Raw genomic sequence first — 18,292 nt, forward strand, 5'->3', positions numbered from 1 at the left:
AGTGAGGCATGTTTTTTAAGCAAGTACTGAGTCTCCTTTAGGCTCTCACTCCCTGGAGTGGGGTCGGGCATCTTGCAGGACAGCTGTGGTGTTCATATCTCACCTCCACATGTGGCCATTGGGCTGCGCAGGGATTAGAATAGAAGGAAACCACCCCCTTCTGGTGACTTAATGGTATCTTTCCAGAGAGGCAAAAATGGAGAAAACATGGTCCTCAAATCCTTCCCAAGGGAGAAGATGGGTATGGGGGTATCTCTACATAAGTTCTCAGCAGCTTGTTTTCTTCCAAAGTCTCTTTGTGGTCCGTTAATTTTGTCCTCAGTTGATTATTTTATTTATGTTATTTATTTTATTGACTTCAATAAAAACATGTTGTGCTTATATTTACTGATTGATTAGATACCCAATTAACACCTTTTCCTTTTTAAAATATTCGAACAATACAGAAGTATGTAGAGGAAGAGCAGAGGTCTCCCTTTCTAGAGGTAATAATCACTGCCAAAAAACCAGGTGTATATTGCTCCAGACTGCTTTCTATGCATTTACATTATACATGAAAATATAGACACAACCTATTTTTTAAATTTTATTATTATTATGCTATGTTAGTCACCATACATTACATCATTAGTTTTTGACGTAGTGTTCCATGATTCATTGTCTGCGTATAACACCCAGTGCTCTGTTCAATACGTGCCCTCTTTAATACCCATCGCCAGGCTAACCCATCCCCCCCACCCGACACAACCTATTTTTTTAAGTAAACTCTACCCCCAACATGGGTATTTTTAAATTTTTAAATTTAGGTTTAATTTGCATACTGTCAATGGCACAAATTCTAAATGTACAGTATGATGAATTTTTAGATGGGAATACACTTGTAGACTCCATTAAAACACTTTTCTGTATTTTTAAAAATAACTTGGTAACATAACCACAATATTATTCTATAAATGCTTTCTGTCATTTACTAGTATGGGGTGGGGATTTTCAAGTCGGTACCTATCAACTTACCCTATTCTTTTTAACTGCTGTATTATATTCTCTAAAAAATATAAAACATTTTAACATAGATTACCTATAATGCTGGATTTTTTTTTTTGCTATAATAATCAAAGTTACAATAAATATGAACACATATGTGCAGGCCTGGTGCACAAGCTGGTGCTTGTTGGATATCCAAACCACAGAAAGTCTGGCTAGGTAATGAATACATTATTCTTCTTAGTATTGCTATTATATTTTATACATAGATTCAAAATGTTACTCTGTGCCTATTCATCATTTTAAAAATGAACGAGGCAGCATTGTTTATAGTGCTTAAAAATAAGTAATTAGTTTACTAAACCAGTTGTAAATACATTGGCATACTGTAAGGCCTATAAAAACAAATGGATTTATTTAGAATAAAATCCACTGAATATCATTTGATAAAAAGCAGACTACAGAACAGCATAAATAGGATAAACTCATTTTTGTAAAATTGTACAGCTGCATAAAGAAATAGCTAGAAAAATATTTACCAAACTAATAGTTTTATTATTGTAAGAGATTTTTACTTTTTTATTTAGATTTTTTTAAATAAAAAGTGTATCATTTCCCCTGAATAATTATGGTATTTCCAAATAAATAAATCTATGCCCTTTTTATAGTTTTACATAAAAACTTCCATACATTTTTATTTAAAAAAAATAAATCAGGGGGGCGCCTGGGTGGCTCAGTCGTTAAGTGTCTGCCTTCGGCTCAGGTCATGATCCCAGGGTCCTGGGATCGAGCCCCACATCGGGCTCCCTGCTCAACAGGGAGTCTACTTGTTCCTCACCCCCCCACTCCTCCTCCCTACTCCTGTGTTCTCTCTCTCAAATAAGCAAATAAAATCTTTAAAAAACAAAACAAAACAAAAAACAATGTTCCAACAAAAAAATCCTGTACATGTACCCATTTGATAAATTCCTTGCAGTAAAATTCCTCTATCAATGACTAAGTACATTTGCATTTAACAAGTTTATTTAACAACTCTTTATTGAAGATACACTATGTGTCAGACACTGTTTTTAGTTCCTACAAGGAACACATATTCCAAATTTTGCCAAATAGCCACCTATACATTTTATACCAATTTACACCAGTTTTTAGAGTTTTATTTCCTCTATCCTGATTAATAATGGGCATAAAAGAGAAAAATAGGAGTTTACTGATATTTCTTTTCATTTTACATTAAGAGAAAGGTTGACATTTTTACAAATATTTATAGGGTACTAAACTTTCTTTTACTCCGAAACTGATGATTCAGATACTCTTTCCCCCAATTGTGTTGTTAACCTTTTTCTCATTGATTAGACACCTATCTTCTATAATAGTAAACTTTTCACATATGTAATTACTTTTGTTTATTTTTTTCTTAATAAGCATGCATAATTTTTCTGAAAATAATAAACCTACTTTTAAATATATAAGTAGCCAACCCAATATTGAAAGAGAAGGACAGGGACGCCTGGGTGGCTCAGTTGGTTAAGCGACTGCCTTCGGCTCAGGTCATGGTCCCAGGGTCCTGGGATCGAGTCCCGCATCGGGCTCCCTGCTCGGCGGGGAGTCTGCTTCTCCCTCTCCCCCTGCTTGTGTTCCTGCTCTCGCTGTCTCTGTCTCTGTCAAATAAATAAATAAAATCTTTTAAAAAAAAAAAGAAAAAAAAGAAAGAGAAGGACAAAGTTGGAGGGCTGACACTATCCAATATCAGGACTTACTCTAGGGGCGCCTGGGTGTCTCAGTCATTAAGCGTCTGCCTTCGGCTCAGGTCTGGGGATCGAGCCCCCCATCGGGCTCCCTGCTTCTCCCTCTCCTACTCCCCCTGCTTGTGTTCCCTCTCTCACTGTGTGTCTGTCAAATAAATAAATAAAATCTAAAAAAAAAGACTTAATCTAAAGCTACAGAAATCAAGACAATGTGGTATTGGTGAAAGAACAGACAACAAGATCAATGGAACAGAACAGAGAACCCAGACATGAACCTACACAGATATAATCAACTGATCTTTAAAAATGGAGCAAAGACAATTCAATGGAAAAAGGATACTCTTTTGAACAAATGGTTCTGGAACAACTGGACATCCTCATGCAAAAAAATAAAAATAAAAATAAAAGAATCTAGACACAGATCTACCACTTCTCACAAAATTAACTCAAAATGGTTCAAACACCTAAATTTAAAACAGAAAACTACTCGCTCAAATAAATAAAATCTTTTAAAACAGAGAACTATAAAACTCCTAAAATTAACATAGGAGAAAATCTAGTAAACTTGGGTTTAGCAATGACTTTTTAGATATGAAAAGCTCGATCCATGGGAGAAAAATTGATAAGTTGAACTTCATTGAAATTAAAAACTGCTCTGCAAAATATATCAATAGAATGGAAAAGCAAACCACAATTTGGGAGAAAATATTTGGGTTTTTTTGTTTGTTTGTTTGTTTTTATTATTTATTTATTTATTTATTTTTAAATTTTTTATTATTATTATTTTTAAAGATTTTATTTATTTATTTGACAGAGAGAGAGATAGTGAGAGCAGGAACACAAGCAGGGGGAGTGGGAGAGCGAGAAGCAGGCTTCCTGCCGAGCAGGGAGCCCAATGTGGGATCGAGGACCCTGGGATCATGACCTGAGCCGAAGGCAGACGCTTAACAACTGAGCCACCCAGGCGCCCTGGGAGAAAATATTTGTAAAACACATTTTTTTTTTTAAGATTTTATTTATTTATTTGAGAGAGAGTGCACGAGAAGGGCTAGGGCCAGAGGGAGAAGCAGATTCCCCACCGAGCAGGGAGTCTGATGCGGGACTCGATCCCGGGACTCCAGGATCATGACCTGAGCCGAAGGCAGTCGCTTAACCAACTGAGCCACCCAGGCGCTGTAAAACACATATTTGACAAATGACTGATATTCAAAAGATGGAAAGAACCCTTAAAACCCCACAATAAAAAAACAAACAACTGGATTTAAAAATGGGCATAAGATCTGAACAGACACTTCACCAAAGAAAATATACAGATGGCAAATAAGCATAGGAAATGATGTTTAATATTGTATGTCATTAGAGAATCGCAAATGAAAACAATGAACTATCACTACACACCTATTAAAATGATACAGTCACTTTGGAAGACAGTTTAGCAGCTTCTTGCAAAATTAAAACAAAACAAAAAAAACTAAACATATGTTTACTCTACAATAGAGCAATTACACTCCTAGGTATTTACCCAAATGAGTTGAAAACTTACATCCACACAAAACCTGCACGTGAATGTTTACAGCAACTTTATCCATAATTGACAAAACTTGGAAGCCACCAAGATGTCCTTCAGTGGGTGAATAAACTGTGGTACATCCATACAATGGAATAGAATTCAGTGATGAAAAGAAATGAGCTATCAGGCCAGGAAAAGATATGGATGAATCTTTAATGCATATCACGAATGGAAAGAAGCCAATCTAAAAAGGCTACATATCCTATGACTCTAGCAACATGACACTCTAGAAAAGGCAAAACTATGGAGATAATAAAAGGATCAATGGTTGCCAGGAGTTGGGAGGGGAGAGGGAGGAATGGGTGGAGCACAGGGGATTTTTAGAGCAGTAAAACTATTCTGAATGATAATGTAATGGTGGATACAAGTTATTATACATTTGTCAAAACTTACAGAATGTATAATACAAAGAATTAATTTAAATGTAAACTATGGGTTTAGTTCATAATAATGTATCAATATTGGCTTACCAATTCTAACAAATGCATCACGTTAATGCAAGATGTTAATATGGAGGGCGCCTGGGTGGCTCAGTTGGTTAAGCGACTGCCTTCGGCTCAGGTCATGATCCTAGAGTCCCTGGATCGAGTCCCGGGATCGAGTCCCGCATCGGGCTCCCTGCTTGGCAGGGGTCTGCTTCTCCCTCTGACCCTCCTCCCTCTCATGCTCTCTGTCTCTCATTCCCTCTGTCTCAAATAAATAAATAAATAAAATCTTAAAAAAAAAAAGATGTTAATATGGAGGGACGAAGGGCGTTAGGGTGCGTATGGGAAATCTGTACTTTCTGCTCAATTTTTCTGTAATCCTAAAAATGCTCAAAAATAAGTTTACTAATTAAATAATATGTGTGTATAAGTAGAAACATTCTAGGAAAATATCTTTCTGGAAATGTATCCAATAATTTTGTTTTCCTAATTTATGTCTAAAGCAAATAAAAAGGTTGTAGGAAATTAGAAGATAGACTCTCTTGGGAAGGTTGATCTCACAGGAGAATTCTTTTCCTATAAGATGGCTATATCAATTATTCATTTTATGTACTGAACACCTACAGGAGTAGGCACCAGACAGAAAGGCCAAAGGCAGGTGTCTTTTCTTGAGGAGGTCAGTGTCATGAGGAAGATAGACATACAGGTGCAGTACTGGATAACAACAATGTCAGTGCAGGGACTATTTCTAATAATTTCATCCACATTGTCTTACATCCATACGATGCTGCAAACAGTATTTAACCCATTTTACAGGCAAAAAGACACGAAGCTCTGGAAGGTGAGTTCGCTTGCTTGGGGTAAGTGGCAGAGTTGACAATTAAGCTTAAGTGTGTTGGCCAGCAAAATGGGTGACTTTTCTATCATGCCAGAGACAGAGGTAAAGTCAATTCACTTTGGAAGAAGCAGACCATCAGTGATTCATGTTGCTTAAGGAAGCTGGATTTTGGTTTGAAACTTTTGACGTTCAAATACATTCACAAGTCTTTTGTCTCAGACTCATTCTTACTTGCCTTTTTCCCACTGGAGTCAGTTCTTTGGTTTGTCATCCTCCCAACTGAAGGTCCATCAGCTCCGTGTGGCTCAACAGAAAGAACAGACTAGAAAATACCGAAAGCCAAGCTCTCTAGTGGGCTGCCCTCGTTCGGCTTAAACCTGTCTGTCAACTTCAAGTTTCCTAGATATTCCACAACTATGCTTGTAAAAGTTGAGGCAGCAGGCACCAGCCTGTGTGGAAGAGAGTTATATTTAGTAGTCTTTTAGGAGCTGTCTCTTTGGATATCACGGAGATTCTGGTACAGCTTGTTACTGTTTGAGGGCCTGTGGGCCTGCAGCAGAGAAAATGGAGTGGGTGGTTTGCTGAAGTTTTTATAAATACCCCAGTATTTATTTAATGGTAGAAACACACAGAGAGAACACACAGAGCATTAGAGGAAAGAACACAGCTTAGCTCCATTCATCCTCTGGGCCCAGGACCTCTGGAGCCAGCTGCAGCCCTGTGTCTGGGGAAGTCACCTGCCTGGCTGCTGGAGGAGGAAGGAAGGAAGGAACAGGGAACAATGAAGCCCTTGTTAAAAGCCAAGATTTTTGTTGTTGTTGTTTGGTTTTGTTTTTTAAGTTTGTTTTCTAATCATGTCACTCCTCGGCTTAAAACCTTTCAGGAGCTTATCCCTGCTTCTAGGATAAAGGTCAAAAGCCCTGATATGGCAGGCGAGGCTCTCTAGAGCCTGCTCTTCAGCCTCATCTCTCCCCATTTTCCTTTTCTTTGAAGTTCCTCAAACATGTCCACACTCTGCCCACCTCAGGCCTATTCATGCTATTCCCTCCACCTGGAATGCTTTTCCCACCACTGTCCCTAATTCTAGTTTATTCTTCATTTCTCAGCTAAAACGTTAGTTCTGCAAGCTGAACTTCAGCATCATCAGAAAGGGTTTCCGGAGGCCTCAAATCAATTCTCCATCTGGGGTGACTGGGTGGCTCAGTCGGTTAAATGTCTGCTTTTGGCTCAGGTCATGATCCCAGGGTCCTGGGATCGAGCTTCTCCCTCTCCCTCTGCTGCTCTCCCTGCTTGTGCTCTCTCGTTCTCTCTGACAAATAAATAAATAAAATCTTTTTTAAAAAAATCAATACTCCATCCTTGTCATACACCTTCCCAACTCCTTATACGATTCCTTTATTTGAGTTTCTAATGATATCTCTGTGTGATTATTTAATTAATGTCTGTCTCTCCATTTCTGTCTCGCTTGCCATTTTAACCTCAGAGCCAATGCATAGACTTAGAGTAGATATGTCTGCCATGTAAGGAGAGTTCCACAAACATTTGTTAAATAAATGAACAAGTAAAATAAATGTTTGAGGACTTAAATATTCAGTTTTAATAAAGGGAGTAAAAAAGATCCTCATTATTTTCCCTCTTTCTCAATTCTTACCCGTGCCTTAGTCTGAAAATACATTCCCCAGAAGCTGGCCAATAGTAGGACTAAGAAAAAGGAGAATGTAATCTCAGAAGCTCTTAGACTCTGCTGCTGGGAACTTGGCCACCAAGCAGTCCTACCCTCTATGCCTGTGTTGTCCAATATGATAGCCACTAGCCATGTGTGCTGTTTAAATTTAAACTAGTTAAGGGGCACCTGGCTGGCTCAGTTGGTAGAGCATGGGACTCTTAATCTTGGGGCCAAGGGTTCAAGTCCTACATTGGGTGTGGAGCCTACTTAAAATAAAAGAAATAAATTAAACTAGTTAAAATTAAATAAAATTAAAATTTCATCAGTTGATCAGATTAAAAGTTCATCAATCCCACCAGCTACATTTCACATGTCAATGGTCACACATGGTCAGTAGCTACCATATTGGACTGTGCCAATGTAGAACATTTCCATTATCACAGAAAGTTCTATTGAATAGTGAGTGCTATTCTAGAATGAAAAACACCTCTTCTGCACAGAACACAGGATTCTCAGCAGGTTGAAAGAAGAAAGCCTACTTTCCTTCCTGCTTTCAGATCAGGAGGTGGGGGAGTAAGCCCTGCGGCCGTTAGGATTATTGTCTCTATCACATGTAATTTTTAGATGCTGCAGCTGAAGGGTCTTCATCTATAAGCCCGACTCCTAAGTGCTCTCCATTAGGGTTGTTATGAAGATTAAGTTAGTTATAACACGTTTAGTCCTTTAGTTCTCAGTAAATGGTAGCTGCGCTTGTTACCGACTGAAAGTTAACGTGGTTAAGAGCAGGAGAGATTCTGGTGCCAATTATTTAGCTTCTTTGAGGTTCAAGTTCCTCATCCTTACAGTGAGGATGATAACTTGAACATCCTGGAAAGGATTAGATAGGATGTTTTGCAAAAAGTGTTTAGCATAGTGCCGAGGATATAGTAAGTACCCCCAAACTGTTAGCTATTCTTATTTTATTATTGTTAAGTGCTAGAACAAATTTTAATTTCCCATGAATTGTCAAAAACTGGATTCCAGCTATTGAAACATTCCAGTGTGGGGGCGCTTGGGTGGCTCAGTTGGTTAAGCAGCTGACTCTTGATTTCAGCTCAGGTCATGATCTCAGGGTCCTAGGATCTAGCCCTGAGTCTAGTCGGGCTCCTCGCTCAGCGGGGAGTCTGCTTGAGAGTCTCTCCCTCTGCAATTCACCCCACTCTCCCTCAAATAAATAAATAAATAAATAAATAAATCTTAAAAAAAAAAAAAAATTCCAAGTGTGTTTCTGCTGTGCTGAAGTGGCCAGTAGTCTAACTTCCTGAAACTTTCATTTTGCTTTTCCAAGGGCTGACAGCCCAACCCGTAAATCGAAACTGCTAGTAAGAGTCAGTTAAATTCCCTGTTGTGACTCCCATGTTTCTGAGATGCCCCTGACTTCTCACTGGGCCAAGAAGTGCCTGACATAGGCTCTATGTCAGAATTCTACTAAAAAATACTGGTCATCTTAAATGATTGAACTTTTATCTAATTTTTCTATTTGGCCACAGCTAGATTCCTCTAAAGTCTCCTCTCAATTCTGCTATTTTCTCCCAAATTCTAGACTTGTTTCCATAAGGCAACCAAATTCCTAACAGGATGTGTATGTTTGTATTTGGAGGATAGAGGGGGAGAAAGGAGAGAGGGAAATGAATTTTAATCTGACGTCAAGTTCAGCGCAAGAGGAAGGAAGATGGGGTGGCAGAAGGGGGTCCCTAATATTTATTGAATACTCACCATTTGCCAGACAAATTATTTTTATTTTTTATGGACTTCCTTTTTTCTTCTTTTTAATTTAAGTTTATTTTTTAAAGATTTATTTATTTAAGAGAAGAGGGTGTGGGGGGAGGAGAAGGGGAAGAGGGAGAAGGAGAGTAATCCTTAGGCAGACTCCCCGCTGAGCATGGAGCCTGACATGGTGCTTGATCTCAGGACCCTGAGATCATGACTTGACCTGAAATCAAGCGTGTCGGCTGCTTAGCCGACTGAGCCACTCAGGCACCCCTCTTCTTTTCTATTTTTTAATTCAAAGTAATACATGTACATAGTCAAAATGTAATTGTAGGTAAAGTGTACAAATTTTGAATGCATTTTTTTCCAAAATTGACTGTAAATGTAAAAAAAGAAATTAAAATTATTTTTCACATTTTAAGAAATGCTATCTTTCTTCTAAAATATTCAAAATGACCTATCAAAACTAAAAAGCAAAATGAAATTACAGTTAATCACTATCAAATTTCTAGTCAAAGGCATTAAAATAAGCTGCATGTTTTATTAGCTTTTTAGAAAGTTCAGTTAAGTCTTCAATAATTTTATAAAACTGTTCACAGTGTTTGCATTTAATGTTCACCTATTTGCCAATGAAAAAAATCTGTCATGCCTCCCATATGTAATGTTTAGATCTATATACATACACATTTAAGGGTAAAAAATTGTCTAATATTACAAAATGTTCCTCAGACACTGCAACAGTTACTGAATACTTGTGCTAATTTATGAAGATCTTCAGAAGCATGAATTGGAGCACAAAGAAAAGCAAGACAACGGCTGCTTGGCACTCTGGGAAGCAATACTTTGTATGCAAGAGTCTTTTGCATTCATGCTAAGAAGGAGGATTTGACAAGTTAATTTATCTTTTCTCTTACCTAAGCATTCCTGCCACTCAGATCCTTCCTGCACTTCCAAACTGTGCTCTCTCACACTCAGAACTTCTCAATATTCTGATCCAGACACCTTCTGTTTTGAGAATCTAGGACAAGAAAGGCAAGGAAGTGTGTCTCCTTAGGGCATAATACCGTTAGGTAAAAAGATGAATGTCTAGGCTTACAGGGTTGTCCTGTCTAGAGCTCATACCAACTGACAAGTGACAGAGATTCCCCTCCCCCAGTCTGCTTGTGAGTGTTTATGACATGAGAGACGCTATAAACCACGGGTCTCAGAGTAGAAACTCCTCTTGCCTGAGGCCAGGGCAATGCTGTTTTAAAAACTAATGAGAAAACATGCAAACTTTAATGGGGTGCCAGACTGTTCTTCAAAAGCACTACAGTGAACCTGCTGTAAAGATGGACATCTAAGGTCATGCTGTAAGGTACTCCTGGTACAAACATTTAACAATGATAGTTTAAAAATTATACACAAAGAGAAAATTTTAATAAGACGCTGCCCACTACCTCACACTATAATCAGCAATTGATAGAGATGCAACAGGACTTGAATGTGAAAGATAAGAACAGTAAAACTTGGGACGCCTGGGTTGCTCAGTTGGTTAAGCAGCTGCCTTCTGCTCAGGTCATGATCCCAGGGTCCTGGGATCAGGTCCCACCTTGCTCCACGGGGGGTCTGCTTCTCCCTCTTCCTGCCGCTCCCCCCTGCTTGTGCTCTCTTTCTCTCTCTCAATAAAACTCAGAGAACACTTAGAAGAACTGGGTTAGGCAAAGAGTTTTTACATGGAACACAAAAACACTAAACATAGAAGAAAATATTAATAAATCAGACCAATATAATAAGAGTATCTCTTCATCAAGGATACTATTAAGAGAGTGAAAGATCAAGCCTCAAACTAAGAGAAGAGATTTGCAACATATATATCCATCGAAGGCTTCAAATCAGAAATATACCTTAAAAATCTACTAAAAAATAAAAAAAGACAAACTAATTTTAAAGTGGGTAAAACACTTGAACAGGCATTTATTTCACAAAAGAGGAAATCCAAAATGCCAATAAGCAAATGAGAATGTGCTCAACATTATTATGCATGTTGAAAATGCTAATTAAAACCACAAGGAATGAAACAAATAATACGTTGTATGTTAATTATAAAAAACCACACACACACACACACAAGGAGATACCATTTTACAACCACCAAAATGGTGAAAATGAAAGACACTGATGATACCAAAGTTTGATGAGGACGTGCAACACTGCACACAGGAGCATAAATTGGTACAGCCACTTTGGAAAACTGGCAGCATCTATTAAAGCTCAATGTACACTATCCCTATGATGCAGCAACCATACTCCTAGGTATAGGAGAAATGAGCATATATGAGCACAAAAAAGCATTATAAGAATATTCAGGGGCACCTGGGTGGCTCAGTTGGTTGAACGTCCGACTCTTGGTTTCAGCTCAGGTCATGATCTCACCGTTGTGGGATTTGAGCCCCATGTTGGGCTCCGTGCTCAATGCAGATTCTGCTTCAGATTTTTTCTCCCTCTCCCTCTGCCCCTCTCCTCTCCTCTCTCTCTCTAAAATGAATAAATAAAATCTTAAAAAAAAAAAACCCAACCAACCAAACAAAAGAATATTCATAGCAACTTTATTCATAGTAGTAAAGAATTGGATATGCTCATCAATAGGAGAGAATGGATAAGCTATGGTATAGTCATAGAATGGAATACTATGCAACAGGAAAAAGAAGTGACATATGGCTACATGGAACAACATGATGGGGTCATAAATATAACTGTATTCAAAAAGGAGCCTCATAACCAGAGTCCATGCTATATGATTATAGTCATATGAAATTCAAGAACAGGCAAGACTAATCTATGATGATAAAGCCAGAATAATGATTGCCTGAGGGTACTGACTAGAAAGGGGCAAAAGGGAGGCTTCTTGGGTGTTGGGAATGTTCTGTATCTCAATCTGGATAACGAGTGGCCAAGTATATGCATATATAAAAATTCATTGAGTGAGACCATTACAATTAGGGCACTTAATAGATGTTATATCTTTAAAAAAAAAAGTCTACTAAAAAAATAGAATAAATATCCCAGCAACTGTTTTCACCAACTGAAAGAAATCTGAAGAGGCTTTTTGCTTTTACAAAAAAAGCCCTTTACCATACTAACTGAGGTCTTTCATAAAAGGGAAGGGTTGGAATGTGAACTTTCTGAAAGTGGGGGGATACCTCTATTCAGATACAGAAAATTGTTACAGAAAATTTAGGTCATACCAAAGTTTGGTTCTTTGAAAATTTGATTTTTTTTTTTTAAGTAGCCTCAACTGTAGGGCTCAAACTTACAACCCTGAGATCAAGAGTTGCATGCTCAACTTACTGAGCCAGTTGGGTATCCCCCAAATTTGACTTTTTAAATATAATTTTCAAGTTATTCAAAGAGATAAATACTCACATATTGCCCTAAAAAAGCAGTCAGCCACTTAGCCTGAATTCAGAAGAAAGAAGTCTTCATTTCTTTTACTTGCTTTGTACCTTTATTGTAAATGGTAGGTAGGCTGACAAACATATCTGTTAGAATTTAAGACAAAAAACAGTGACAATGGGGAAAAAAACCTCTTTTTACAAGGGCAGTGTTCGGCCAAACACATTTAGGCGTATTCATATTAAATATGGAAAGTTGTTATTAAGAATAATTAAAAAGAAAATTAAAAATAAAAATGAATAAGATGGCACTAATGGTATTTGGGGCAAGTCTAAGACTCATTGTAGAAATGAGGATTTAAGGGGCACCTGGTGGCTCAGTCGGTAAGTGTCTGCCTTCAGCTTGGGTCATGAGCCCGGGGTCCTGGAATAGAGCCCCGCATGGCATGGGGCTCCCGGCTCAGCGGGAAGCCTGCTTCTCCCTCTCCCACTCCCCCTGCTTGTGTTCCCTCTCTCGCTTTCTCTCTCTGTCAAATAAATAAAGTTTAAAAAAAAAAAAAAAGAAATGAGGATTTAATTGCATAAACGCTTGAAAACTAGGGAAAAATAATTTATGTCTCCGAACCTTAGGAATCATTTTATAATTGTTTTTCAGTAATTTTTCCTTAGAAGGAAAAAATTTATTTTAGAGGTTATGAAAACAAATGTCCGGTCATTACAGCCACTTTTTCCAGGGGGACGTTGGCTCAAGGAGCGTCACACTAAGGCATGTCTTTATTTTACAGTCATCATCAAGCTGCTATCTCTAAAAACAGGTGCCTGTGACAGAAAGGACGCCACCCTGGCCCAAACCTGCTCGGCCACCACCTGATCCAGACTCAGCCCTTGGAGTCGGGCCCTCCGTGGGGACAGTTTCAATCTCCCTGTGGCTTCAGGCTTGTTGGTGCTTTACAGGAGCTGTGTTGGCTTGGTAGGAAAGAATACAGCAAAAAGGTGCCGGGGGTTGCAGTAACATAGATGGTCACAAAACTTGCCTTTCTTAGATGAGAAGGCATGTCTGAGCAAGGGGTGCTAGATGCACCGAGGTGGGGTGGGGGCGCAGCCATGCTGTCGGAGGGCGTCGAGCAGTGTAGCCAATGGGAAGGCCCCTGCAGGAAAGAGCTTCCTGAGCTTGGCTGGAGCTCGCCACTCCCTGGGGAAAGGGCTAGGAGAGGCTGGACTTTGCCAAGCAGATGATGGAGTTGAGGCTGTATTTTATTTTATTGCTTAAAAAATTTTATTTATTTTCAGAGGGAGAGAGAGAGAGAGCACAAGCAGGGGGAGTGGCAGGCAGAGGGAGAAGCAGGGAGCCCGGATTCGGGACTTGATCCCAGGGCTCTGGGATCATGACCTGAGCCGAAGGCAGACACAGAACTAACTGAGCCACGCAGGCATCCCTGAGACTGTATTTTAAATGTTGTGAGAAGCCATTAAAGGGTTTCAAGCAGGGAACTGTGGGATCAGGTTTGTACTTACAGTTTTAAAACTCTGTCTTTTGAAGAGGGGATTGTGATAGAGCCAGGGTAAAAGCAAAGAGACCAGTTAGGAAGTTGTTATTAGTAGTCTGGGCAAGAGATGATAGCTGTGGAGAGAAATATGAACAGATGGAACATAGAATTTATAGGTAGAGATGACTACTGGTACTTACTAAGAACTTTGAGTGAGGAACTAGGGATATAAAAATGAGAAAAATCTGTTTTATTTTTATTTATTTATTTTACTTTTTTAAAGATTGTATTTATTTGAGAGTGAGAGATTGAGGAAGAGAAAGAGAGAGCACAAGCAGGGGGAGTGGCAGGCAAAGGGAGAGGGAGAAGCAGGCTCCCGGCAGAGCAAGGAGCCCGATGCGGGCTCGATCCCAGGACCCTGGGATCATGACCCGAGCCGAAGGCAGACACTTCACCGGCTGAGCCACCCAGACATCCCAAGAAAAATCAGTTTCATTCTCAAGGATGCCTAGTGAAAGATAAATACATTTAAGAGTTTGCTATGTATCTTTCTGAACATTGCTCTTGCTTTTGCACTCATTGAACATATACAAAACTGGGCTTACCGGTCAGTGTGGCTGTTTTTAATATAAATGGTATTAAACTGTACAGGGTTCATTCAACAGTACTTCTTGGAGATCTGTCTATGCTATTATATTTGTATAAAGGTCATTCTTTTAACAGGAACATAATATTCTATAGTACTAATATGCCAGAATTAAACTCCAGGGGTCAAACTGCTCCCTACAATTCCTACTCCCCAAGCTCTTCATTTTCTAATTGTGGCTTCCTTACCTAAGTAAATTGTGTTAGTCTCAATAAAGAGGTAAACTGAGGCAAGCTCAAATTACCAGAAGTTGAATTTTTTGGGAATAGCAAAGGAATGCCATTCAGGAAACAGATGCTGTAGCAAGCTACAGGTGAATCCATTGAGGGCTTGGGGTGGGCTGTATTTATGGGCAAGGAGAAAGTCCAGCCAGAGTCCAAGCATTTAAGTTCATTGGCTTGAGGATGGGAAGAGATTCTTAGTGCATGTTCATTGGTCAGGAGATAAGCCTTTGTCTTCTTTAAATCAGGCATTTACAGGAAATCATCTTCAGTTCTTAAGTTCTGTTCTTTTGAGGATGCATGTGTGAGATTCTCCATTGCATATAGTCCAGTTCCATTTTATTTTATTTATTTTATTAAGTAAACTCTACCCCTCACGTGGACCTCAAACTCACAACCTGGAGATCAAGAGTCACATACTCTACCAATTGAGCCAGCCAGGCGCCCTCCTCTGGTTCCATTTTAGATTGAAAGCCTTTCACAGTTGTAAATATAAACCAAAACATTGCCTGTTATTGTCTTGGTACTCACTTCGTAAAAGGGCTCTGCACCCAGGAACTTACTGAATGCTCACAACAGTCTGATTATGAAGAGGCAACAAGCCTCCTGAATCCTTTGCCCTTGAAATGTCCCTGCCTGGTATTCATAACACACTTTGAATAGGCCTTGAAACTGTGGGCCTGCAGCCTAAGGCAGTATGTCATCTGGGTGCTCTGAGCAGGGAAATAATGAAAAATAATGTTCAGTTGATGTCACAAGCCATTCACCATTCAGACAGTGATGGTTTTCAGGATGGACTGAAATGAGTTTGTTTTCTTCTGCTTCAAAACATTCTGGAAATAGCCTGCCTCCCGAATTCTGAGGCTGGCTGTGGAGAGGGGAGGTGATGGGTGAGTTAATATTAAAGCTGGGGTTTTCTCCCAACATTTTATTATGGAAAATTTCAAACATACAGAAAAATTGAAAGAACTGCCCAGTGAACACTCCTATGCTCACTACCTAGATTCCATTATTAACATTTTACTGATTGCTTTATCACCTAATCTGTTCATCTGCCTATTTGACCATTCAGTTTTTAAAAATTTTTTTAATTCATTTTTTTAATTTTTAAAATTTTTTAATTTTTTAAAAGATTTTTATCTGAGAGAGAGAGAACGAGAGAGCGCGTGCGTGAGAGCAGGGGGAGGGGGAGGGGTAGAAGGAGAGGGAGAAGCAGACTCCCCGCTGAGCAGGGAGCCCCCCAGGATCATGACCTGAGCCGAAGGCAGACGCTTAACAGACTGAGTCACCCAGGTGCCCTAATTTATTTTTCAGAGAGGGAAGGAGAGGGGGGAGGGGTAAAGGAAGAGGGATAGAGAGAATTTTTTTTTACTTTTTTAAAGACTTATTTATTTATTTTTGAGAGAGAGGGCACGCAGGAGGAGGGGCAGGGTGAGAGGGAGAGAATCCTCAAGCTGACTCCCCGCTGAGTGCACAGCTGGTTGCAGGGCTGGATCCCACCACCCTGAGATCATGACCTGAGCCCAAATCAAGAGTCGGACGCTTAATTGATTGAACCACCCAGGTGCCCCAATTTATCTTATTTTTTGATAAGCAAGCTGCAGATGACACTGTACCCCTAAACTTTCAGCATGAGTACCATTAACTGGAGTTTAATATTATAACTTTTAAAAAATATTTGAGGGAAATCTATATCCAGTAAAATGCACAGATCTCAAGTGGACCATCGCATCAGTTTGACAAACTCCTGCATATGGAACCCAAACCCCTATCAATGTCTGCTGCCATCATGATGTTAGACTTTGATCTGGGGATCATAGCCTTTAAGATTCCCATCCTGGTGTGGTGAGAATGGCTAATAATCTGCAAAACCTCAGTAGAATCAGGAGAGAGGAGCAGTGCTAAAGTGAAGCATACCAGTCACGCAAGAGACTGTCCTGATGGAACCTGACCAGAGTCTGCCATTTCCCACCCCGCCCCTCTTCAGGCTAGACTCAAGTTGGGAGAGGCTATTTCCTTTTGTGCTGTCTAATGTCACTGTTTAGATAAAACAAACTATTTTTCATTTTAAAACATCACTCTGCATTAAAAGTCAAAAGAACACAGAGAATCTGGAAAAAAAGAGAGAAAATTAACTGGAAAAACGGGATGGCAAGGGGAATGTTTCCAGGGAAAAGCACATTCCTTAAGGCATCTCTGGCAGAGAGCTACATGGCATGCAAAGAATTTGATAATACTCACATTATGACCCATATTACACAAAAATTATGACTCATATTACAAAAGCACGCACTTGTGAAGAGCCCCGAGAAATAGAGTTGGGCTTTTAAAAACTGTTTTAGAAAGGCCAAGAGTGCACAACTTTCAAATGCAAAACTGGAATGTGCACTCCACCTTACTAAACACCACCCTCCTCATTGTCATCAACAATGAAAACGACAGTTTTCAACAGAAAACGCTGAGTCGAGGTGTTTTTTTTTTTTTTAATTTTTTAAGTGTGAAGCCAAAATCAACACTCATTCTTTTGGATGCTGCTTAAATTTTTTTCATGGTTAATATGAATGCTAGCGATATCAATTTTGAAAACTATGGAACATTATATAAAAGAAAATAGCAAGGTTATAATCCCACCACGCAGAGATGAGCCCTATTAACAAACTTTTTGTATTCAAACTTTTCACACTGCGAATAGCTTTCATTTTGACAGTGCTTTTAGACAACCGTTCTTTTTAACTACCGGTGCTTTTAAACAAAAATTACAGAAAATATTAACAGTCTTTTTATCCTCCAGCAGATGGGATCCAGACACTGCTGTAGGAAGAAAGCGTTCTTAATTTAAAAAAACTTGCGCAGAAAAGTATTTAAAAAGAGAAATAGAAAACATTACGCCTTTATTTTGGTGAATTAGCAACAAAGAAAAGGATTAGCTTGGACGGGTTCTTTTCAAAAATATTTTTTTCCTCTGGCTCCCGCTAGGGTGGAGGAAGTTGTCTCTGTGCGGAGAGGGTGGAATAGAGTGGAAGGACAAATAACTGGGAGGCTCTGCCTCGTTCGGGAAGGCGGGGGTCGGCTGGGGGGGCTGCGGAGACGGGGGCGGCCAGCAGGTGCTTGGGCTCCAGCCCCCTACCCCCACCCTCACCCCTCCCTCCTCCTTACCCAGAGCTTGGCCTCGCCCCCTGGCGGGCGAGCGCTAGGTGCCGAGGCGCGGGGGTGGGGGGCGCAAACCCCGCGGGCAGCGGGAAGGAGGCCGGCGGAGGGGGGCCGCCCGGGCCCGACACACACCGAAAGGTTGCGACCCGCCGGCCCGCACCCCCAGTCCGCAGCCCCTGGGAACATGTCCGCGGCCGGGGCGCGGAGTAGAACCCCGGGGAGCAGAACCGGGGGAGGGCGTGTGCCGTGGCGGCGGCGGCAGCGGCCGCGGAGCCGCTAGTCCCCTCCCTCCTGGGGGAGCAGCTGCCGCCGCCGCCGCCACCATCAGCGCGCGGGCCGCGGCCGGAGCGAGCCCAGCGAGCGGCGCGCGCGGGGGAGGGCGGGGGCGGGGAGGGGGGTGGGCGAAGGGGGCGGGAGGGCGTGGGGGGAGGGTC

At 40.4% G+C, this 18,292-nt stretch overlaps 1 long non-coding RNA gene across 1 annotated transcript; it reads right to left on the minus strand.

Moving 5' to 3' along the window:
* Nucleotides 1-3,967: 3,967 nt before the first annotated feature.
* Nucleotides 3,968-18,183, minus strand: LOC129045448 (uncharacterized). Its single transcript, XR_008505197.2, has 3 exons — nt 17,865-18,183; nt 9,895-9,998; nt 3,968-6,115 (listed from the first exon to the last, which is right to left on the minus strand). It is a non-coding gene; the product is annotated as an uncharacterized LOC129045448 (long non-coding RNA).
* Nucleotides 18,184-18,292: the final 109 nt, after the last annotated feature.

Source organism: Mirounga angustirostris, unplaced genomic scaffold, assembly GCF_029215605.1.
Source record: "Mirounga angustirostris isolate CCGP_5_RB_7025 unplaced genomic scaffold, mMirAng1.0.hap1 SCAF_1, whole genome shotgun sequence".
NCBI classification, from domain to species: Eukaryota; Metazoa; Chordata; class Mammalia; order Carnivora; family Phocidae; genus Mirounga; species Mirounga angustirostris.